This window comes from Canis lupus, chromosome 27 (assembly GCF_048164855.1).
Source record: "Canis lupus baileyi chromosome 27, mCanLup2.hap1, whole genome shotgun sequence".
Lineage (NCBI taxonomy): Eukaryota > Metazoa > Chordata > Mammalia > Carnivora > Canidae > Canis > Canis lupus.
The window spans coordinates 44416366-44441097 of record NC_132864.1 but is presented as its reverse complement, the minus strand read 5'-3'; the positions used below and the strand labels follow the sequence as shown (position 1 = coordinate 44441097).

General features: G+C 38.6%; 1 long non-coding RNA gene across 1 annotated transcript in view; it reads left to right on the top strand.

Moving 5' to 3' along the window:
• The first annotated feature begins 346 nt into the window (after positions 1 to 346).
• LOC140619086 (uncharacterized) overlaps positions 347 to 24732 on the top strand; it is a 273781-nt gene continuing 249395 nt past the window's right edge. The window contains exon 1 of the long non-coding RNA XR_012019004.1: positions 347 to 427. This is a non-coding gene — a long non-coding RNA (uncharacterized lncRNA). The remainder of the gene's footprint in view (positions 428 to 24732) is intronic.

Sequence of the window (24732 nt, the reverse complement as noted above, 5' to 3'; positions counted from 1 at the left end):
ACCATAGTTTTAAAGTGTCATTGAAGGAGAATTTATACTGTGCTTCCTTGTTAGGACTCTGGTAAAATGGCATAAAAATTTGCAGGTGAAAATGATTTTCTGTTTCTCGAGTAAAGACTATAACCTGGACCATATGTGATGGCATACATTCGTACAGTTACGTTTTAAGCTGGGGGGTGTGCTTCTTCCAAAACTTACATGCATGATTGTAAGACTTACTCTATGGAATATGCATTAATTCATTCCAATATGAGTATAATTCATAAGACAATGAATTGCTCTTATGTTCTGCCCTTGAAGAGAGTCTTTGTTTTTGATGTGACATTGATCAGTAACTTTATCCTGTAGGAAAATGGAAATATCATCACTTACTAGAAACAGTTGAAGTTGCCAGAACCTGTGGTTGACAGAAGGCCAAGACACCAGGGTGAGTAGTGGTTGTACTTTTCTTAAAATTATATCTTTTATATGTTTTCCTCTTCTTTGAAGAAGAACAAGATATTCCATCTGTCTTTCATCCTAAGTTCATTAGCTATGTACAGAGTTTACCTTCTGGACTGTGCTCACCTTCCTTTAGCAGATCTGTGTCTGTCTGACTCGTCTAAGCCAGAAAGAGAGAAAAGAGTTAATCACAGAGTATATAAAGTCCCCAGAGAAGTGAAATGCCAGTATTTTCTCTTTTAATACATTAAAACAAGCAAACCTGCTACCCAGTTTAAATGTATTATTCTTCATTGATTCTCTCCTTCTCTTGGAGGACATTCTGGCAGTAAAGCAGTAGACACATTGCATCCATCATCATGTGTCAAAGGGCCACTAGGTCGATGGCTCTTGTTGAACTTTGCTGTTTCAGAAAACCATAGCTGAGTGTTATAGGCAGAAGTTTGACATTTTCAGGATGAAAATCAATTTTCTGTTATGTGTTTCTGAAGTGAGGCTTGTGCTTTGCAGAAGAAATGGCTTTTGGAATTTTGGAGTAACAAAACAGGAATTAAGATAAAATTTGGCTAACAATCGCTTCAGTGACAGCAAGGAGAAGTGCATTTTAGTGGTCTAATAATATTTTGAATTCATGGAAATAGAAGTAGAAACATATGGAAATAGGCACAGAATAATGTCTTTTAAATCGAAGTAGTATTGAATGAAATTTTTATTTAAACGTGGAAGTTAAAAGTGGAAGATGATATTTCAGAAAAACAAATACTAAGTTTAAAGGAGAAATACATAACTGTAATTTGCATTTTATGAAAATATATAGTAGGTATATATATCTATTGAAAATATATATAGCGTGTGTATATTTTTATGAAAAAATATCTAGTGTGTATGTACATGTATTCCTATATTTTAAATTCCTTTTGCTCCTAGAAGAATGTAGGCTCCAGAGAGATAAAGAACCTGTTGCTTTCATCTGCTAGTATATTTATAGCATCTATCACAGTGCTATGGCACAGTAGGCTCTCCATAAATATTTGCTACCTCAATATTTTAAAATATTAAAAATAACAATATTTTTACAATGTTATATTTTATAATGTAACTATCCGGTGACACCAAACAGTTTTGTGGACATATTTATACTATTTTAAAAATGAAGAGTCGAAATAATTTTCCCTTGTCAGCGATTCTGACTGCAATTTTTAAGAATCAACTCAAGTTGTAAAAATGCTAAAGGTATATATGTAAGATGTCTGTGCTACGTAGGTCTCCGTGCATGTGAGGCTTTATATTCCCCACAGTAGCTTAATTTCTCATATAAGCTTATTTAAATTCCGGTGGAATGATATATTTCAGGTAATAAATTTTTCATGCAAAGGAACATAATTCTTTTTAATTATGATTCCGTTTTGATGATGAGTGCATAGAAGCATGAGAATCATGGTTGAAGAGATAAATTCCATGTCCTAAAGTTTCTTGCTGCTTATAGTTGAAGGTAAGCTCACAATGAATTTTATATCTCAGAGCATTCGGAGACATGTCATGTAAATTGTTTATTCTTGAGGAATTATTAATCACGTAAATGTATGTTAGCAGCTGTGCTTAGGTACCTGTGTGGTAGATAGACAGACTCCTAGACCAGCATCGAAGTTTGCAGCATAGACACTCTTGACAATAGTTCTCCGTCCTCTGCTCTGAGAGCAAATTCTTTGCGTGTATTTCCACATCTCTGCGTGCCTTTGTATGGGAGGAGTGTGCTCAAGGGTGGACCAATGATGATGAGACCATCACAACTCTCACTAGACCTAAAATGGGTCATCATTAAAAAAAAAAAAAATAGAACATCTTTTAGTTTTGTTTTTTTTTTTTTTTTTTTTCCATTTTAGGTAAGTCTTTGGTCCTGATTTACAGAAAGGTACACTGTTGGTGGTGGTGCTGTTATATAACAGATGAGCGAGGACACGGTTGAGCTGAGAACTTGAGAGATTTGGCAGAACCTTTCTCAATACAGATTTCAACTACCTAAGCTTTCTCAGATGTTACCTGCCCTCTGCCCAGATGTATTATTTTATTTCTTGTAGTATTTTGCATATTTAAGAATTTTCAATTATTTTTTTTTGTTAAGTACATTAAAGATATCCAGCAGGTGAATCATTCAAAGCAACATCTACCTCTATAGATAGTATTAATAGTGCTCTCGGTTGCATTAATAGGGCAAGGACAAAGAGCATTGACCACAGAGGATGTTTTAGACACTGTCAGAGAAGGGGCTGTGGACCAGGGGACGTCCAGTAACCTGTTGCCAAACTGGGGCACACTGTTCCTTGAGTGTGCCCACCTGGGCTGGCTCTGCCTGTGGAGAATTGGCTCGCTTGAAAGCTTCGGTTGGGAAATGGCAAGCTGTGGTCTGACTCCGCACCACGCCACGTCTCCTCCAGCTCCTGGAAGGCATCTGGGCTGGGGTGAGAGTATGCATGTAGCTCGCGTGACTTCCATGTGCTGAGGCTGCAGATCTTATGTGCTGAATGAGTCCCTGTGAGCTAATCCTATGGAGTCTCTGGTGCACACATGTGTCCGCTTAGCTAAGACTATTTTTGTGAGATGAAATGAAGGGAATCACCAAATAAGTTGTGCACACTTCTAAGCCCCTAATTTTTTGGTAATTTATCTTCTTTTTCTGTCATCAACGTGTTTTTTCAAGTTGAAAGAACAGTTTGTTCAAAGGGGTCTAAGTGATGCCAGTTGCATTTTCTAAGGGAAGCCTGCAGGGCGAGGAAAGCAGTAATTTAAGAACTATAAGAAAATATAGCAGGTCGTGTCTACATCTAACGGGGTTTATAATTGTGTGATCAATCACAGTAATGTAACTAAAGCCTGGTATTCCTGGCTCCATTTAAATTAAATTAAATAATTTTAAATCCTACAGCATAGATTCTCTCCTCAAGTACATTTGTCGCTGTTTTGATGTTAATTATCCACATCACTCAAATAATTACCACCTAACTTGTTTATAACACAAGGTATGCTGTAACTACTACCTCAAGGAAGCTAAGTGGTCCTTTTATTGGCTAGGGCAGTTGGCTAAGTGGCTTAATTGTATCAGAGAAAATCGCTAGAATAATAAGTGAATTTGCAGAGTTGGATAGTATCAGATGAAGGCAATACTTTAGAGGAAAAACTGCAATTCAGTTAAAAAATATTTTCTTGCAGGTTCCTAAAGCAGCATTTGCAAACTGGCAATCCTCAGATAACTGGGCCTGAGGTGCAATCTGTTAAAAAAAAAAAAAAATTCCTATGTCAAAAACATTTTGGGAACTCAGAGAAATGATATGAAAATTGGCACTGCATAGCTGAAATCCATATGATGTGTAATAGGAATCAACGCTCAGAGAAGGTTTGCTGTTAAAAAAAAAACAAAACTGTTCAATTTTGTTTCCCTAATTTATTTGATTATTAAGTTGTTCTTAGCTTAGTTAGTTCTTAGTTCTTAGTTCTTTTTTTTTTTTTTTGAGATTTATTTATCCATTTTAGAGAGCGAGCGAGAGAGCAGTGAGCATGCACATGTGTGGGGAGTGGGGGAGAGAATTTCAAGCAGATCCCTCCCTCCTCCCAGCACATATCCCAACCTGGGGACCTGAGATCGTGACCTGAGCTGAAATGAAGTGTCCCACAGGAACCAACTGAGCCACCCAGGCGCCCCTAGGTGGTTGTTTTAACCGACTAGCAAGGTTTTAAGCATTTTTTTCTTCTATAAAGGGCCATATAATAAATAGTTGAGGCTTCGTGGACTGTGTGGATCTCTGTGGTAACTACTGGATTCTGCTTTTGTAGGGCAAAAGTGGCCTTGGATCTTACATAAACAAATGAGTGGCTGTGTTCTGATAAAGCTTTATTGCAACAGCCCGTGGGCGGGATTCAGTCTGTGTGAGCTCGTTTGCCAAATCCTGCTGACACGATGCAGAGATACTTTGGGAATTCTTGAGAAAAGACCTTTATTCATACACAGCAAAGGGAAGTTTTCAGGATGTAACCCATCCTCTTTGATGACTCTCATCCCTGATGACTACGTATCAATAAAGACGGACGTGATGAACAGAATCACTTTTTTTTTTTTTTTTACAGAGAAATCAATTCTATCGACCCTGCTGCCCACCTGTGGCATTAATATAACCTCTGTGCTAAATAAAATGTGTGATGTTATTGCTGCATAAGCATTAAGACTGTGTCTGAGGAGATTAGAGACACACGGGTTTAGGTTACAGGTGTCAGGCAAAGCTTCGTGTAAGAGATTGTGCAGAGAAACCTGACACGTGTGCATGGCCTTCAGCAGGCAGTGCCACAGCAGCGTGGGTCAGGAGAGAGCACAGGTGCCAATGGGAGGTCGCGGGTGGGGGTGGGGGCTGCCACCATGGGGCAGCATGTGCCTCCTGCAGCAAAGGGCCGGGGGCAGGACACACGGTGTGAGGCTGCAGACAAAATCCGTACAACAAGGTACTTGTCGCCCGAGGGAAACGCCAAGCCCCTGAAGGGTATTAGCAGGTGGACACACAGTGTTCCATTTGGTTAAGGGGATACCCGTTTGCCTTCAGGTCAGGCGATGCCTGATGATGCCTTGTGTCCATTCTAACTTGAAGCATAAGGCCGACCTAGCAGGTTGCAAATGGTTTTGAGTGTTTCAGGGACCAAAGGAGCATAATCTGGATATTTGGGGTTGAGCGGATATCAGTAACAGTTAAACCTACAGCATCCCCCTCTGCACCCCAAGACAAACCCAGCGTTGGGCAGCTTGTAGCATGTTGTCAGCAGTGGATACTCATCGGGGCTCGGGGCCAGGGGGCTGGTTTCCTCCCCCACCTGGGGTGGTGGTAGGGTGTCTGCTGCCTTTGCAGCCCTGCACCCTGGACTTGGAGCCGGAAGAGGGCACAGCTGTCTGGGGGGCAACCCTCTTCACTAGAGGGGAGCTACACTCATCAGAAGCACCATCTGATCTCTTCATTTCCATCAGTGGCCCAGACATGGGTCAGAGGGCCATTCCGCGTGCCAGGGAAATGGGAAGAAAAAACACATCTGTTTGCGGTTCCTCCCTTGCAGGTATGGAGTGAAAGGACATGAGAGAAAAGACAAAACACAAACAAACAAAAAAAACCTGTCTTTTGAAACAAGGTGAGCAAAGCTGTATCAGATCCAAGTGATATAACTGGAAACTATTTGAGTCAGATTTGGCAAAATAGTCAAAATTTTTTTTCCATTTTAAATTATAGTAGCATCTGTTTTTTTTTAGATTTAGTGCGTATTTGTGGTTCCTGAGTGAACCACATTTGTGGTTCCTGGTTCGTATCATGAGACGGAAGCCCGTGCAACTTCTGAGGATCAGCAGCCGGCTCTGAGCTAGGATCCCACGTCCACTGTTGAGTAGCAATCTGGCTGCGCTAAAGCAACACAGGACATCAGCCTACCTTTCATCATTTCCGAAATGAGCATAATAATAATTGCCTTTCACACTGTGCAGGTTTGTTGCAAGACCCGGATGAGGTGGGATTTTTCAAATTGCTTCATCAACAGCGAGATCCTCTAAGTCCAACCTCTTGATGTCTCCCTCTGCTGGGCCTGCACACACGAAGCTGCCCCTCCAACGCCTGAAATGATGGATGCTCTGCTAGAGATGCATCCAGGGCCTCTCTGACAGCTTCTGTCGCTGTTTGTTTTTTTTTTTTCTACTTAAAGCAGATTGAATCACGCTATCAGCTGCTACTTCTTTAATGATTACATCCTTTTCTCACTTCGAAAGCTTTTAAGCCTGACCCCAGACCCTCTGAAAGCCTGTCAGGTACCATCAGCTGTTACTCTGTTTGTCTGAACAGTGAAGCTCTTACATCAAAATTAGAGAAACCGTCGTGGAGGCAGTTCTGTCTTATAATTAGTGACTGGAATGACTTTTGGGTCATTAAGAATAAGGAGGATTTCCATCACTTAGAGAACTGAGGAGTTATGGATCTTTGAAATGTTGTAAGGTCGGTGATGCTCCTCTCAACTTATCTGACAACTGTTTACACCCATCACAGCAGGAAAATCTCAACGAAGTAGCATTCACAGATTGGATCAGAAATCCAAACCTAGCATGCATCCCCCCTACTTGTTTTTTTTTTTTTTTAATTCATTGGGTGTCCACCCTAGAAGAAAAGAAAATAATAAAATATTTATACACACATATTTATATATGATTTTAAATATACATTTTAAAGTGATAGAGTATGATAAATTTACCAATAGCCTGCATAATATTTATGTGTAGTATGTTTTTAATGATTTTTTATACACACATCTCTCTCTACTTTGACGCATGCGCTAGACCCCTTCTAGTGAGAGTAACCATAAATATAACTCACATTAGCATAAACAATAAAGTGCATTATTGGCTTATGACCCTGAGTGTCCAGAATTCCTCAGGAAATGGTTGATCCAAGGCCTTGGTGATCCTGCCCTGCGTTTTAAGACCTGATGTCATTATGACTCCTGCCCTCTCCATGGCCTGCATGCTCCCAGATTTATATCCTTTGCATTTCCAACAGAGCCCCAATTCTTCTCTACCCAGCGCATCCTCATCCCACACCCGCCTCTGAACCAGCCAATACCTGCGGCTAGTGATTATTGGATTTACTTGGGTCACATGCCCCACATCCAGAGTAGGTACAATAGCTGTCAGAATGTCCACATCACAGATCTAGAGACTCCTGAGAACAGAAGGAAGGATGCCAGGTGGCAGTAGGTAAAGTGCATTCTGCTTCCGTAATAAGAGAATCGATACCAGGCATGCATGTAGGCATATTTAGTGTCTGGATTCTAACGCCTGTTATAAGCAATAAATCCAAGTGTCCTCCCATAAGCATAGGAAAGAAGTTTGTGGTCATGAACTATTAGTTTGAAATGCTTAACGTTGCCACCTGAAAGGGCGGGGGGCGGGGGTTGGTGGTTCGGAAGATTAAAAAACACAGTGACTTCATATGGTTTAATCGAATGGCAAGAAGCTTTATCGGAAAACTGGCTCTGATCACTTCACTTACTCCAAAGATCGTAATCATCAGCGCGTGTAATATCTTCCAGTGTTTAACCATCTTCCTTACTGTATCTATGCGGCATGAATCTCATTAATTTTCCCTGAGATATGCATTTTCTTAATTTATTCCAAAAATTTAGCAAGAATGGAACTTCTTAAAGTCAGTCATTGTATACTTTGTTGGAATATTTAAGGCTCAAGGTTGGTCTACCATATAATTATCCTCAAATGTATGTCCAAGATGCAAATGATCTGGCTGTGATCATGCATTGGACTGTGGGTCCCTGATTACCCACTTTCATATGCATGAAAACAGACCCCTTTATTTCTAGGGAAGCGTTTACTCTCTTCCTGGCTTTCCTGGATTGGTTTGTTGCGGGTATCCGGGCCCTCGTCCTTTCTGGACAGCGGTAGGTGAGTCAGTCCTAACTTTGGCTTCGTGTACTGCTGAGTCACGTGGATAGGGCCGTGGTGAAAAATATCTGTATTTAGAACCTTGTCAGGAATCAATAGCATGTACTCTTTATTAACAAATCTATATCAGGCCTTGGTTTTACAAAATATTATTTAAGGAGTTTTGCCTCTTTACCTCTGTACACGTACTAAGTGCACAGGAGCATCAACCCATCCCGCAGGGAACCGAAGGGGCTTGCTGCCATCTGTGATTTAGTTACCTGCAGAATTCGTTAAGGAAACTGCACCAAAAGCCACGTCACTGCTTCTACCAAAGGGAAGAACAGTATTTTTATGTTAAAAACGTAATATTTTTAGAAAACAATCTATAAGGACCTTGCTGAAAACTACTTCTTTGCTTCTCTGTGAGACCTAAAATAGATTTTGTTTTTCTCATCAGTGATTTATTATTAAATATACATAACTGAAAATGACTGCTTTTATTTTTTTCATTCTTATTTTTTTGCATTTTTAAATTTATTTATTTATTTATTTATTTATTTTATTTATTTTTTTTTTTTTTAGATTTTATTTATTTATTCATGATAGTTACACAGAGAGAGACAAAGAGGCAGAGACACAGGCAGAGGGAGAAGCAGGCTCCATGCAGGGAGCCCGACGTGGGATTCGATCCCGGGTCTCCAGGATCGCGCCCCAGGCCAAAGGCAGGCGCCAAACCACTGCGCCACCCAGGGATCCCGCATTTTTAAATTTAAATTCAATTTGCCAGCATGTTATATAACACCCAGTGCTCATGCCATCAAGTGCCCTCCTCAGTGCCCGTCACCCAGTTACCTCATCGCCCTGCCTACCTCCCCTTCTGCAACCCTTTGCATCCCACCATACCCTTCATCTCCCCTTTCATTTCCCAGAGTTAGGGGGTCTCTCATGGTTTGTCTCCTCTCTAATTTTGCCACTCAGTTCCCCTCCTTTCCCTTATAATCCCTTTCACTCTTTCTTATATTCCACGTATGAGTGAAACCATACGATGATTGTCCTTCTCCAACTGACTTATTTCACTCATAATACCCTCCAGTTCCATCCACATTGAAGAAAATGGTGGGTATTTGTCATTTCTAATGGCTGAGGAATATTCCATTGCATACATAGACCACATCTTCTTTATCCATCATCTTTCGATGGACACCGAGGCTCCTTCCACAGTTTGGCGATTGTGGACATTGCTGCTAAAAACATCGGGGTGCAGGTGTCCCGGAGTTTCATTGCATCTGTATCTTTGGGGTCAATCCCCAGCAGTGCAATTGCTGAGTCGTAGGGCAGGTCTATTTTTAACTCTTTGAGGAACCTCCACACAGTTTTCCAGAGTGGCTGCACCAGTTCACATTCCCACCAACAGTGTAAGAGGGTTCCCTTTTCTTCGCATCCTCTCCAATATTTGTGGTTTCCTGTCTTGTTAATTTTCCCCATTCTCACTGGTGTGAGGTGGGATCTCATTGTGGTTTTGATTTGTATTTCCCTGATGGCAAGTGATGCAGAGCATTTTCTCATGTGCATGTTGGCCATGTCTATGTCTTCCTCTGTGAGATTTCTGTTCATGTCTTTTGCCCATTTCATGATTGGATTGGTTGTTTCTTTGCTGTTGAGTTTAAGAAGTTCTTTATAGATCTTGGAAACTAGCCCTTTATCTGATACGTCATTTGCAAATCTCTTCTCCCATTCTGTAGGTTGTCTTTTTGTTTTGTTGACTGTTTTCTTTGCTCTGCAGAAGCTTTTTATCTTGATGAAGTCCCAATAGTTCATTTTTGCTTTTGTTTCTCTCGCCTTCATGGATGTATCTTGCAAGAAGTTACTGTGGCCAAGTTCAAAAAGGGTGTTGCCTGTGTTCTCCTCTAGGATTTGGATGGAATCTTGTCTCACATTTAGATCTTTCATCCATTTTGAGTTTCTCTTTGTTTCTTGTGTAAGAGAATGGTCTAGTTTCATTCTTCTGCACATGGATGTCCAATTTTCCCAACATCATTTATTGAAGAGACTGTCCTTTTTCCAGGATATATTCTTTCCTGCTTTGTCAAAGATGAGTTGGCCATAGAGTTGAGGGCCTATTTCTGGGTTCTCTAATCTGTTTTTGTGCCAGCACCATACTGTCTTGATGATCACAGCTTTGTAGTACAGCTTAAAGTCCAGAATTGTGACACCACCAGCATTGGTTTTCTGAGAAAGACTACTTTTATATTTTCCCCTTTCAGAAAACTGAGAGCTAAATCTGCGGTCACTCTTTTCCTAAAATTTTTGTTGAAAATAATACATTTCTTAATGATAAAAATGAGTAAAATATAGAACGTGAAAAGTGATAACATTATCACCTATATCATAATCCACTAAAAATAACCACTGTTAATATTTAGGCCTACATTCTGTAATGTCTCACTTATTTTATTTATTGTTTGTGTGATGTACCATGTCACCATCAGCCTCCCCAAATCCTCTTTGGCATAGCATGGTGTCCTCACTTGCATGTCAATCTATACCTGTGTGCTGGCATGCCGTCTCCCTGAGCTCTCCTGCTGGACCAGTCCTGTCCCTCTTCCAGTGGATGTAAGAAGTAAGCAGAATGGCTGGCCCCCAGCAGGACAGTGTCACTGTCACCAGCAGCTCAGGCGGGGTAGTGAATCTAGAGACCCAGCCTGGCAAGGATGCCCATGGGTGCAGGAGGCAGGCACTGTCACCCATGGCTCACACCAATTTATTTGCACTGACTGGAGAAGAAATGGTCTGAAGTAGAAAGATGTCAGTGACAGTCAAGAGATTCTCATATGTGCATGCCTCAGTTTCTATATTTACAAGGAGCGAATATCTCTCTGTATTTCCTGCTATGTCCCTGTCTGATGACCCACTGAGTCTTTCCTTGTAGTGGTCTACAGAAATTTCTGAGGCTGAAGGAGGAGTGGCGGGGATTCCAGATTGCCTCTGTTGCTGCCGTGCCCACCCTAAGCCATAACCTAAATGCTAGCTGCTTTCCTTGGAACCAAGCACTAAGCATGTTATACTTCAGTAATCCAAATTTTAGAAAGCATTCTTTCTACACTGGTTTTTAGTTATTTTCAATGAATCAAAAATCTATATTATTTGGTGTGAACCTGCTTTTTGTCAGTGGTGGTTGTTGTCTTCAAAGAACCATTAGTCTTCTTGTACATTTTATTCTTCATTTACCTCATGACACTCGATTCATATGCATGTATCACATTGATATAAATGTAAATCTTTGTCTGTGCATATAAGTGCACTTAGGGGTTCACAAATGTTTTTAAGATTGATTTTCTTTTCACTACTACGAGTTTTCACTCTAAAGTGCAATATACCTGTAGACAGTATTGTACTCTAAAGTACCTGTACAATATCTGCCTGTAGACCTGTTTTTCACCAGAGGATTTCTACATGGCTTAAAATACTGAAGCTTGAAAAGTGTTCATAGTTATTAAAATAACTATTATATATGAAATCAAGGAAGAACTGTAAGGTCTTTATTTCTCATAGATATGCTATTTTAATCTTGAAGTGGCTTTTAATATCCTGAAATACAAAATTCATTTTTTTTATATACTTAAGGATTATGAAAATTTTCTTCCAGTTAAAACTTCAAATTTGTGTGCCTGGGTGGCTCGGTCAGTGGAGTATCTATCTCTGGCAGAGGTCATGATCTCAGGGTCCTGAAATTGAGCCCCACATCAGGCTCCCTGCTCAGTGGGGAGTCTGCTTCTCCCTCTTCCTCTTCCTCTGCCTCTGCTTGCTCTCTCTCTCTCAAAAAAAATAATAAATCTTAAAAAAAATATAAAAATCCTTCAAATTGACTCACAGTGGTCCCAAATTTCCTGAAAATATGTACAAATAATGTACTTCAAACTGAAACCAGAAATTGGGCCATATTAAAGGAAATTTTATGTGTTAGTGACCTATATAATGAACTTTTAAGTTGTGGTTTCTCACTCTATGAGTACAAGTTCCATTATAGTCATTTTCAGAATTTAGCTCAATTTGTAAATGTTTCAATGTGTTTCTCTTCGTAAGGATATGATGACTTCTGCTTCAGTCCATAGTTGTAGCGGTCCCTTGAGTAACTTGTTTCCGCAGAACCTGGTTCCTTACCTTCAGTATGGGTCCATCACACGGCTGTCCATACAGCACAAAGCCAGAGATGTAGAACCCAGATGATCATGTCCTCTGACCCCAAGAAGCAGTATCCGTGCTGTTTTCACTGCATGATGCTCTTATGTGGAAGGTACATGATGAAGCAGTGGTTCTTCATATGGTTACAGCTACGGAGGTAATTAGCAAGTGAAGAGTGGTTTAGATGAGGCTCGGGCTAAGCACAGAGATGCCTTTGAGAGTGCATAAGTGGCCCTCCTCTGAGGACACTGAGTCTCCTTTGTCCCATAATGATGACAAAAATTCAGTCAATGCAAAAAATCAATTTAGAGAGACAAGCCCTTACTCCAGACTGACAGCAGAGCCCGTTTCCAAGATGTAGACCTTGAGGAGGGAGGGAGCAGGCTGGACATCAGCCTCCCCCTGGGTGAGCTGATGGGATGTTGGTGGGCAGGATACAGCTTGGGTAGCCCGGGATCCTATGTGCATCTAGGTCCTCAATCTTTTTTTTTTCTTTAAAATCCTTCCTTCCTTCCTTCCTTCCTTCCTTCCTTCCTTCCTTCCTTCCTTTCTTCTCTTCTCTTCTCTTCTCTTCTCTTCTCTTCTCTTCTCTTCTCTTCTCTTCTTTCTCTTCTCTCTCTTCTCTTCTCTTCTCTTCTTTTTCTTTTTTTTCTTTTCTTTTCTTTTCTTTTCTTTTCTTCTTTTCTTTTCTTTTCTTTCTTTTCTTTCTTTTCTTTTCTTTCTTCTTTCTTTCTTATTCATGAGAGACAGAGAGAGAGGCAGAGACATAGGCAGAGGGAAAAGCAGGCTCCCTGTGGGGAGCCCAATGTGGGACTCGATCCCAGGGCCCCAGGATCACAACCTGAGCCAAAGGCAGATGCTCAACCACTGAGCCACCCAGGCTTCCCTAGGTCCCTAGGTCCTCAATCTTGCTCTGTCTTTGCAGGATAATATGTTCTTACTGATAAGAGACTTTTCAGAAATGGTAATAACACACATGTAATCAGATAAAGTAGATCAGTTATATGATACAACATGAGGATAATTATACTTTCGAAGTAAAATAGGAAAATTTTTCGTTTATTATTTTAGTTTTTAACCCTATTTTCTATTCTGAAAAGATCACCAATATTTCCATTATCAGTATGTTCTTCTCTAAGCATAAGGTTCAATATTTCTATTGAAATAAAGAAGGCTTGATGGTGAGAGGGAAGTATATATCGCTAGCCCAAAACAGTTCGTGGAATTTATATATAATAAGCCTATATGTGTATACAGAGATACATGCCCACCACACGCACACAAAGACACGTACAGTCACAAAGGGTGTGCACTTTTTTATTTCATGCTATAGTTCTTGAATTCAAGTTCAAATATTATAATTATTTTTTCCAGTCGAGTACTAAGTGCTTTCTGTTTTTTTAAAGATTTATTTATTTGTTTTTAATTATTTTTATTTATTTATTTATTTTTTAAATTTATGATAGTCACACAGAGAGAGAGAGAGAGAGAGAGACAGAGACACAGGCCAAGGGAGAAGCAGGCTCCATGCACCGGGAGCCTGATGTGGGACTCGATCCCGGGTCTCCAGGATCACGCCCTGGGCCAAAGGCAGGTGCTAAACCGCTGTGCCACCCAGGGATCCCCTATTTATTTATTTATGAGAGAGAAAGAATGAGTGTGGGAGGGGCAAAGGGAGAAGAAAACAGACCTCCACTGAACATGGAGCCCCATGCAAGGTTGGATCCCAGGACCCTGAGATCATGACCCTAGTCAAAACCAGAGTTGATGCTCAGCCACCTGAGCCACTCAGATGCCCCACTAAATGCTTTCTTAGGACAAATGTGAATTGTTCTTCAATTAAAAAATCTGATCAAGATGTTTATGTCTTCCTATTTCTTTGCACCTGAGTTCTCTGTCACAGTCCACGTTGTCCCCCTTTCTCATTGGGACTGTTTGCAGTCGTGCCCTGGAGATGTGCCAGCTCCCAGGTGGTCCTCCTTCCCTGCCCAGCAGGAAACACGGGCCTGCTGAGTAATCTCCTTCATCTGCAAACCTTGGCTCTACATATAGGAGCTCTATTGACCTCCAGCCTCTGCCCAGCTCTACAACTTATGTTACCTCATTCCCTCTTTTCGCTGTTATCAATTATACCCAATTAAACATGAATGTAAGAATTACAAGTATATAGTCCCTTATTTAGACTTTATCTTTTTATTTTATTTGAGGGAGAGTGAGCAAGCGAGAGAGCTTGAGCGGGAGAAGAGGCAAAGGGAGAGGGAAAAGCAGGCTCCCTGTGGAGCAGGACTCAATTCCAGGACCCTAGAATCCTGACCTGAGCCAATGGCAGACGCTTCACCGACGAAGCCAGCCCCTAGAATTTTTAAATTAAAATAAATTATGAGCATAATTTATTTTTTGTAATATGCCTGGCAGCCAAACCCCTCCTGACCTGTTGTGAGGTTCATTTTGACTCTGTTTGCTCACTTATTACGATGTTTGTGTTTCACTGTAGAAATGTTAATTGTTTGGTTATGAGATGCAGCTCCAGACCCTGGTGAGTTTTATATAATCTGCATATGAAATAAATTACTTTTAAAAATAATCTGCATTTTGGCACCTGCCTGTTAGCAGGGCTCAGAAATGGGATGTGCATTTACAATTGTGATACTTGATGCAGCCAGACCTCCGTGCCCGTGTCTGTGGTTGGAAGGGTTCCATCCACACTACACCCTCTGCACACCCCCTTCCCTGAAATCGAACTCAGTCTTTATTTCTTCCCTACTTACCCCTCAGCCTTCTTGAGATGGATTATCCTTTCACACCCTATCTTTATTCCCACTCTGGGGACTGCCTGTACGTATCTATTCACACGAGTCATTCCTGGTAGATCTCAAAAATATGTGAGAACTAGCACAGTAGGTTTCTTATCTTTATATCACCACCATAATTCTGCACATTATCTTAATAAACAGCAGGGACTTCATACACGTTGATTAGCATTTGTTGAAAAAAATACATTATGGGAAATAAAGTTAGTCAGCAAGAATGAGAGTTTTATCTTTCCCCCCAAATATTTGACCACATGGGCTTCTGAGACAGGGCTCTCTGGTGCCCTATTAATTTTTTTTTTACCTTTGGCTTTTCCAGAATAAATTTAAAACGGGGGTATTATCTTGCTGAATGCCTGACAAGATGTCAAGTCTGTTTATTAACTGCTATCGAACTCACCAAGGTAGAAATACTTAATAACTGTTACCCACATTCATGTATGCTGTTGTGTCACATTTATTAGTTATAATGAAGAAGCTAAATTTTTAAATACCTTCTTATTTAAGGTTACCCAACAGATTACTTGTTTCTCCCAATTTTCCTATCTTTTTAATTTTGAGAATACATATATACTCAAATGTTTTGAAGACATTGGCCAATGGCATTGTTCCATCACTTGAAGGAAAAAAAGAATCTACCATCTGTAAGAATGTAAATGTAGATTTTTGACAGAACCTAAGTGCATCCCTCTGGATCTTATGTCTGATAGAAATTACTCTCGACTATAAAAGGCAACTGAGAAAGAAAAATCATTGGCAAATTTGACATTTGTTTCTTCTTCTGAGCTGTTACACTTACAAAAAGAGATGGTGGGATCTGATGGAAGACACAGTGGCATATGTACCTTTGCTGAATAGACAGATGCTTGGCTTTATTCAAAAGCACTATCCAACTATTAACTGCAATATTCAATTTATCTACTTCAGGAGGGTGAAGAGATAAATTGACTGCAAATGTGAAATTGGGATTCTGAAGAGTCTCGGTTCCCATTCACACATGCGGTGCATTTGATTTTCTTATTTTAATATTCATCAGCTTCAAAATCTAACTGAGGGCTCTTGGCTTTTCATTCCCGCTGTGGAAAGCATTAACAATATTGCATTCGTGCTTCTATTTTCTTTCTGGACAACTACTAGTAAAACTTGAATACTAGTGATGGTGAATGTTTTTAAAAGATATTTGGGGTTTTATTTCTATTCCTGTTCCGTCAAGGAGTCATCCCACTTAAGTGAAATATTACACTCTCCTTTTTATGTTCTATATTGTCTTTTTGATATTGCACGTTTATGGAAGCTGCCAGTTAACAGACTATGTAATTTTTCCCCTCCAGTTGTGATATCATGTCAACTATATAGCTTTATTATGTGCATTTAATTGAATCATTTGCCTGTGGCATATTTTTTGTGCAAATAGACGGTGACTATAAAATATGGAGCAACGTGTTTCATTAGGGGCACTCTGTATCTGTGTTTTGAAATTTAAATGGCTGAATTTTATCTTCACTTTGCTATTGCCAAAAAGCAAACAGCTTAAAAATTAGAGGTAAGGTTAATAGTGTCTCAGAGCTTTTAGAAATGTTGTTTTGGCAGGCCATTTATCTTGTGTGCAATTGTCTTTATACCATATTCCGGTAACAAAGCCTCTTCTGACATTAAAATGCTTTTTGTTGTTGTAAATGCCTGAAGATTGGTAGTTTTTAGTATATACCTGTAGCTTCTCTAGCTCCCGCATCCAGCCCTTGTCTGCCCTAACGAGACTCAGATTTTTTAGCCCATAATTTAGGTGAGAATGCTCCCAGTGGGATGTGTGGGGCCCTGGGCAGTTTAACCAGTAAGTGTAGGGTAGATGGGCATAGCATCCTCTTGGCCATAATTCAAGAATGAAAACATGATATAAGTCAATCAGAGAAGGGCAAACATATGGTCTCATTCATTTTGGGGAATATAAAAAATAGCGAAAGGGAATAAAGGGGAAAGGAGAAAAAATTAATGGGAGATATCAGAAAGGGGGACAGAACATGAGAGACTCCTAACTCTGGGAAACGAACTAGGGGTGGTGGAAGGGGAGGAGGGCGGGGGGTGGGGGTGACTGGGTGACGGGCACTGAGGGGGGCACTTGACGGGATGAGCACTGGGTGTTATTCTGTATGTTGGCAAATTGAACACCAATAAAAAATAAATTTATAATAAAAAAAAAGGAATGAAAACATGATGCTTTTCACATTGGTGAGAGCCAACTGGTCTCAGTTCTGGGGCTTTGACTCTAGAAGAAGAATGTAAAAGTAACTCAGCAAACCCGTGAGGTCCCCAAGGATGTTAACACCACAGAAGCAGAGCTGAGAAAAGCAGAGCTGGGTACTTTGCTCTGGTCACAACTTTGAAACTACTTGACAAATAGTTATCTGAAAACTTGTAAGTGGAATCTTCAATTATATGAAGCCATAACTTTGCCTAAACTAATTTGAATTGTTTCTGTCACTTTCAATATTGATTTTTAACTGTTACAGAGGGAGTTGGGCTTTTCACCCCCTAATAATATCTGTTCTTATGAAAAAGTATTCATAAGATGATTGTATTTTATAGCTGTTATAGCTTCTGTTGCCTATTTTGAGAATCGGTGTTATTTCTATTAGCGTATACCTTTTGATATCCTATACCATATCTATAATCAGGATTTTAAGGTGTTTCACTGAAAACAGATACATTAATTTTTCACATTAAAATACTGAATAAATGGGGACATCCGGGTGGCTCAGTGATTTACCATCGGCCTTTGACTCAGGTCGTGATCCTGGGTCCTGGGCTCGAGTCCGGCAATGGGCTCCCCGGAGGGAGCCTGTTTCTCCCTCTGCCTGTGTCTCTGCCTTTCTCTCTCATGAATAAAAAAATAAAATCTTTAAAAATAAATAAAATAGTGAATAAGTGCTAGAATTGTTTTTAGCATTTTTAAATTTATTTTTTGTCATTTTCTATTATGGAATTTTTTTTTTTACTTGAAATATAAATGACACGCAGTGTGACATTAGACATTAGTTTCGGGTGTACAACACAGTGATTCAACATTTCTATATGTTATACTATGCTCACCACCACGAGTGTAGCTACTGTCACCATATGATGCTATTTACATGCCGTTCACTGTATTAAACACTATTGACCAAGACTTTTGTCCCCATGACTTATCCATCTCATAATTGGAATCCTGTATCTCCCACACTCCCTCACCTACTTTTCTCGTCTCTTCACCCCCTTGGCATTCATCGGTTGTCTGTACTTATAGGTCTCTTTCTGCTTTTTGTTTTTGTTTTTGTTTTGTTTTTTTTCTTATTCATTTCTTTTGTTTTTTTTGTTTTGTTTTGTTTTTTTAGATTCCACATGTAAGTGAAGCCATATGGCATTTTTCTCTGACTTATTTCTCTTGGCATAATATCCTCTAGATCCATTCATGTCACAAATGGCCCAGTGATATTTCATTGTGTATATATACCACATCTTCAGTCCTTCATCTGTCGATAGAAGATTGGATAACTCTCATATCTTGACTATTGTAAAAGATGCTACAGTAAACACAGGGGTGCATATAACTTTTCAAATTAGTGTTTTTGTTTTCTTTTGGTAAATGCCCAATAGTGGAATTATTGGATTCTATGGTAATTCTATTTTAATATTTTGAGGAACCTCCATACTGTTTTCCAGAGTGGCTGTACCAGTTTGCATCCCCACCAATAGTGCATGAAGGTTCCTTTTTCTTCACACCCTTGCAAACGCTTATTGTTTCTCATCTTTTTGATTCTAGCCATTCTGATTGGTGTAAAGTGATATCTCATTGTGGTCTTGATTTGCATTTCCCTGTTGATGAATGATTTATTTTCAATCAATTAAGAAGTATTCATTGAGGGACTGCCCCATTTTTTTTTTTTTTTTAAGAGAGAGAGACGGTGTGAGAACACCTGAAGTGGGGGTAGGGGGTGGGTAGGGTAGAGGTGGAGGGAGAGAATCTTAAGCTGGCTTCATGCTCAACATGGAGCCCAACACAGGGTTTGATATCATGACCTGAGCTGAGTCTGATGTTTGGGACACCTGGATGGCTCAAAGGTTGAGTGTCTGGCTTTGGCTCAGGGCGTGACCCCAGGCCCTGGGATGGAGTCCCACTTCGGGCTCCCTGCGTGGAGCCTGCTTCTCCCTCTGCCTGAGTCTCTGACTCTCTCTCTCTCTCTCTCTCTGTCTCTCATAAATAAATAAAATCTTAAAAAAAAATGAGTCTGATGCTTAGCTGGATGAGCCACCCAGGCACTCTTAGACTGCTCCATTTTTAATACGTTTAAGTGATCATTAATTTTTTTGTCATTTAAATTCATATAAATTGGCTGAATATAAATATATTTGTATCTATTATTTTTTCTCTAAGATAATTAAGACCAAAAGCTAAAATGAAGTCCGCATTACTATCCTATGATAAAGCTCATATTCATGTAATAGTAACAGACAAGTTTCCCTAGATTTTAGTCTTATTTAGTTTCCAAAATTTATTCAGTCTTTTTTTCTTAAGATTCTGACATTAACTGCACTTGAGCTTCTTCTCAGGAATTTTTGCTGAGAGCCCATTGCATATATCTTCATAAAAACTTGTTGGAATAGGCTGCTATATAAAGATCATTTCATGTTTTGTGTCTGTGATATGACTTTTGAAGATTTGTTTAAGGAAAATAAAGGCTAAAGTGACGTCTTAAGATGGATTACTATTTCTCTGCCCTTCAGACAATTTACTGAAATGGAATTTTCACTAAAATGCTGAAATGCATTTTCTGTAGTGAAACTTTAACACATTTAAGGGCTGTAATTTACTTTTAATTATAGATATGAAAAGTTAAATTTTAATACTGATGTTAACCAGCTACTATGAAATCATGGGGTTGGTTCTTCCAAGAAGTTCAGCTATTTCCTGGGTTGTAAATTGAAATGTTCTCCATTAATTTAAATGAGTTAATATGATGATTATATATCTTTTGAGTATTGGGTGTATCCTTTAGGATCTAGTCCACCTTGTCTGACAAATGTTAACACTTTTCTCAATGCGGCTTAATATTTATTTGATTTATATACCTCATTTTTTTAGTACATCTGTGACTTACTATCTTCTGGGTCAGTTCATAAATGTTCTTCATACATTTTGACATAAACTCAATCTGTTCATAAATATTAATACCTCACATCAAGGTATTTTTTCATTCTTCTCCTAAAATGTAGTAAAGGATTTTGTTGGAGATAGTGTTGAAGTGGAAAAAAACAGAGATAATAAGTAGCATTTGTAGTAATAGTTGAAGAGTGGGAGTAGAAAAGCTCATCAGTATCTGCAAGAAATATAATTTTTTTCCTATTATTTTCTTTAGCTTTTAAACATAATTAAAAAGTAGGATTAAATGGAGCAAAAGATTACATGGATAGAGTTTGGGAAGAAAAGTTACTTTTTCCCCTTTAGGAAATTATACGTCAGAAAACAGTAATTACTACTTCTGGGTTACCAAGGGAAAAGCAAGTGGAATTTGGAGATCTCTCCAAGATAGAATAGCATCCATGAAAGAGAGACAGGACGATACGGAGGAGAAGAACGGAGACTTGGAGTGGAAAGGAAGGTTGGACAAAACAAGAAAGAGAGGAGGAGAGAGGAAAGAAAGGAGAGAAATATACAAATTTACTCAAATCTGTCTACGTCAACTGGAAACTGAACATTTCCCTAGCAGTTTGCATTTCCTTGCTACAACATATTTATCCCTAAAGTAAACATTTTTATTTTGAAATTAGCTGCTATTTAAAATTATGGAAAATAAGTCCTATGGTGTCTGTATACTTGATAAATTTTATATCCATTATTATTTTATTGTATGTCTTTCCTCTGTCGTACAACTATGTATAACATATATATGAAGATTTTACTCTGACTAGATACCATGAAAATTCTTGATTTTATTCCTTTTGATATTTGTGTTTGTCAAATTAATAGAATGTCCTTGGGGCGCCTGGGTGGCTCAGTTGAGGGTCTGATTCTTGATTTGGGTTCAGCTCAAGATCTGAGGTCATGACATCAAGCCTTGCATTGGGCTCTGTGCTCAGTGCAGAGTCTGCTGGAGATTCTCTCTCTCTCTCTCTCTCTCTCTATCTCTCTCCCTTTGCCACTCCTGCTCATTCACTCTTTCTCTTAAAACTAAATAAATGTTTTTAAGGAAGATGATTATTTGTCCTCAACTGATAGCAAAGCAAACAGGTACAACTTACCACTTTATTCAAAAAGGGTAAACACACCAAACATATATAATGTCTTCTGTTTATATTGCTAAATGTCTTCTTCTAACTCGGTAATTCTACTTTTACTTAAATTTGAATTGATGGTAAAACATGTTGCATAACACACTATTAAAAAACAATGTTTTTTTGAATGGGAAATATCAGAAAGGGAGACAGAACATGAGAGACTCCTAACTGGGAAACGAACAAGGGGTGGTGGAAAGGGAGGTGGGTGAGGGGCGAGGGTGACTGGGTGACGGGCACTGAGGGGGGCATTTGATGGGATGAGCACTGGGTGTTATTCTATATGTTGGCAAATTGAACACCAAAAAAATACATTTATTTAAAAAAACAATGTTTTTATTAGGATTTTTTCAAAGTACTTCAGATAAAAACCTCAGAAGTCATAAATTGTAACATTTGAACACCCAGTGGATGCAAGCAGTTTATAAGCATCTCTGTCTGAAAAGGGCACGTGGCAATCTGACTCCCCCCCGCCCCAAAAGCTCTTCAATACTTTGTTACCTTCCAGCAATTTAACTGACCGCCTTCATCAGGTTGCACCTTTCAACTGCTGTCACCAAATTTAGGACTTTATATCTGTTTGTAATTAATAATTATACTTTTCACTTTCTCAAGTATTGGAGAGAACAGTCCATAGCTGTTCTATAAATCCTTTGAAATATTGATAAAGTCATTTAAATCTATATTCTCTTGATAATGAATAACACACATTTTAATACAGATTTAAAGAAAATAACCTTTTTTAAAAAAGATTTTAATTATTTATTCATGAGAGACACAGAGAAAGAGAGAGGCAGAGACACAGGCAGAGGGAGAAGCAGGCTCTATGCAGGGAGCCTGATATGGGACTCGATCCCTGGACTCCAGGATCACGCCCTGGGCCAAAAGCAGATGCTCTACCACTGAGCCACCCAGTTGTCCCAAGAAAATAACCTTTAGTGTAATTAGATTTCTTATAATACTTAAAATACATATATATTATATTATATATAATATATAAAAATGTATATTTATAAATATATATTTTAATACTTAAAACACATATATATAAACTACATGTATAGTTAAATATTTTCATCTATATATTTCTCTATCTACTGATAGATAGAGGCCTTTCTTCTGGGGAAGGTCTGCTGACCTAAAAAAACCTGGTATAGTAACTTATGGAATCTCTATATACCGAAATCTGACAAATAATCTATAGTACATAATAAAATAGGATAGCTTTCTACCCATCAGTAAAGTGTATTGGTAAAGATAATACAGCCACATGGTAGCAGTAGGTCAGGGTTTCTCAACTTTGACACTAGTGATACCTTTGGCCAGATAATTCTTTGTTATGGGAAGGTGTCTTGTATATTTTAGACTATTTAGCCATATCCCTGGCTCTACTCACTAGATGCCTGTAGCACAGTACCCTCCCCCTAAATGGGATAAACAGAATGGACTCTACATAGTGCAAGATGTTCCCTGGGGAACAAGGTCACGTCCAGTGGATAGCTACTCCATAGGTGACCTGTCTTTCAACATTAACCCCTGGCACAGCTGTATTACATTAAGACAAGTGAGATCCAAATTACTTTTAAAATGAAAAATGAACTGTTCAGGTGCCCTAGCCTATGGAAGAAGAATTTTGTTATAAACAAGCAAAAGCATATGTTTAACATGCATCATGTGCTACCAATGGCCTTTGCTTTTTATAAACTTAGATATTATTAGGTTGTAAAGTATAATAATATTATTCAAAATTTATTTTTTCTAAATGTTTTTCATTTTAGCTGTTGACTCATTTGTGTTTAGCATTTATTACTAATATGTTTAAAATAAAGTAAGTCAGTCGGAGAAGGACAAACATTATATGTTCTCATTCATTTGGGGAATATAAATAATAGTGAAAGGGAAAATAAGGGAAGGGAGAAGAAATGTGTGGGAAATATCAGAAAGGGAGACAGAACGTAAAGACTGCTAACTCTGGGAAACGAACTAGGGGTGGTAGAAGGGGAGGAGGGCGGGGGGTGGGAGTGAATGGGTGACGGGCACTGGGTATTATTCTGTATGTTAGTAAATTGAACACCAATAAAAAAAATAAATAAAAAAAAAAAGGGGCAGGAAAAAAAAAATAAAATAAAATAAACCATTCTCTCTGGGCACTTGGCTGCCTCAGTTGGTGGACCATGTGGCTCTTGACCTTGGGGTCACAATTTTTAAATTTTTTTTTTATTTTTTTAATTTTTTTTTATTGGAGTTCAATTTGTCAACATATAGCATACATAACACCCAATGCTTATCCCATCAAGTGCTTGGGGTCATGATTTTGAGTCCCACATTGGGTGTAGAGTTTACTTAATAAAAAATTTAAAGTAAAATAAAATATTATTATTTTATTTATCTCATTATCCTGATGGTTTAAAATATATTAGTACGCAAAAAGAATAACATTTTTATAATCTAGTCTTTTATTCATCTATAATCACTGTTGCAACTAGCAAAATATTAGAAAATAATTTTATTGATGAAGCTCACTTGGATTTATAGATCATATCTCATCATACGTAAAATGTTCATCATTGGAACTTTTTTAAAACTGCAAAAAATAATTAAAATCTATTTTTAAGCTTGTAATGTTGTAGCTATATATTGTTTTCTTGGGGAAATGTTCAAGGTCAAAATCTAAAGAAAAGAATGAATAGATAACAAAGCTAACCATTAACAGCAGGATCATACTATTGCTAATCTTGTATTTCTTTTAAAATTTAATGTATATTTTGAGTACTGTGCAATACTCGGGCCTTAAGTGTACAATTTGATCAGTTTTGGTAAGTTGCACCACATCATCCACTTTACCATATCGCTGGTGCCACTACTAGGATATAGAGTATTGCTGTTGGAATACTCTCTTCTTGCCAGACAGCAGCTGTTGTGAGTTTGGCCTGTAGTAGAATGACATTCAAATGGAAACATGCAGTATACACTCATTAGAGTCTGAATTACTGCATTCAGCATGTCTTTGAGGTTCACTCATCTTCCTGCATCCATGGTCACGCCTACCTACCTAAATGCTATAGTATTTCCATAGTATCAACATGCCTCATTCTCATGCTCATGGGCATTCTGTTTTTTTCCAGCTTGAGAGTGTGATGACTATTGTTGACGAACATTCGTGAATAAATCTTTAGATAGTCAATAGTTTCTCCATTTCTCTTACTGTTTTGTCATAAGGTAAGCATATATATATTTAAATTTATGGAAAGTGTCAGATCTACAAAGTGGTTGTACCATTTTGCACTCCTGTCAGGAATATACGAGAGTTCACCTCCCTGCATATCTTTGCTGACAAATATATTGAATCACTCTTTTTAATTGTAGCCATCCCCATGGCTGGGCAGTGCAGAGAATTTGTGGTTTTAATTTACATTCCCTCTGATGACTAAAAATGTTGACCACTTTTTCATGTGACTATTGACCACTGACATGTATTGCTTAATGAGGTGCCAGGTAGTGCCTTGGCCATTTTTAATTGATATATATATATATTTTTTTTCATTA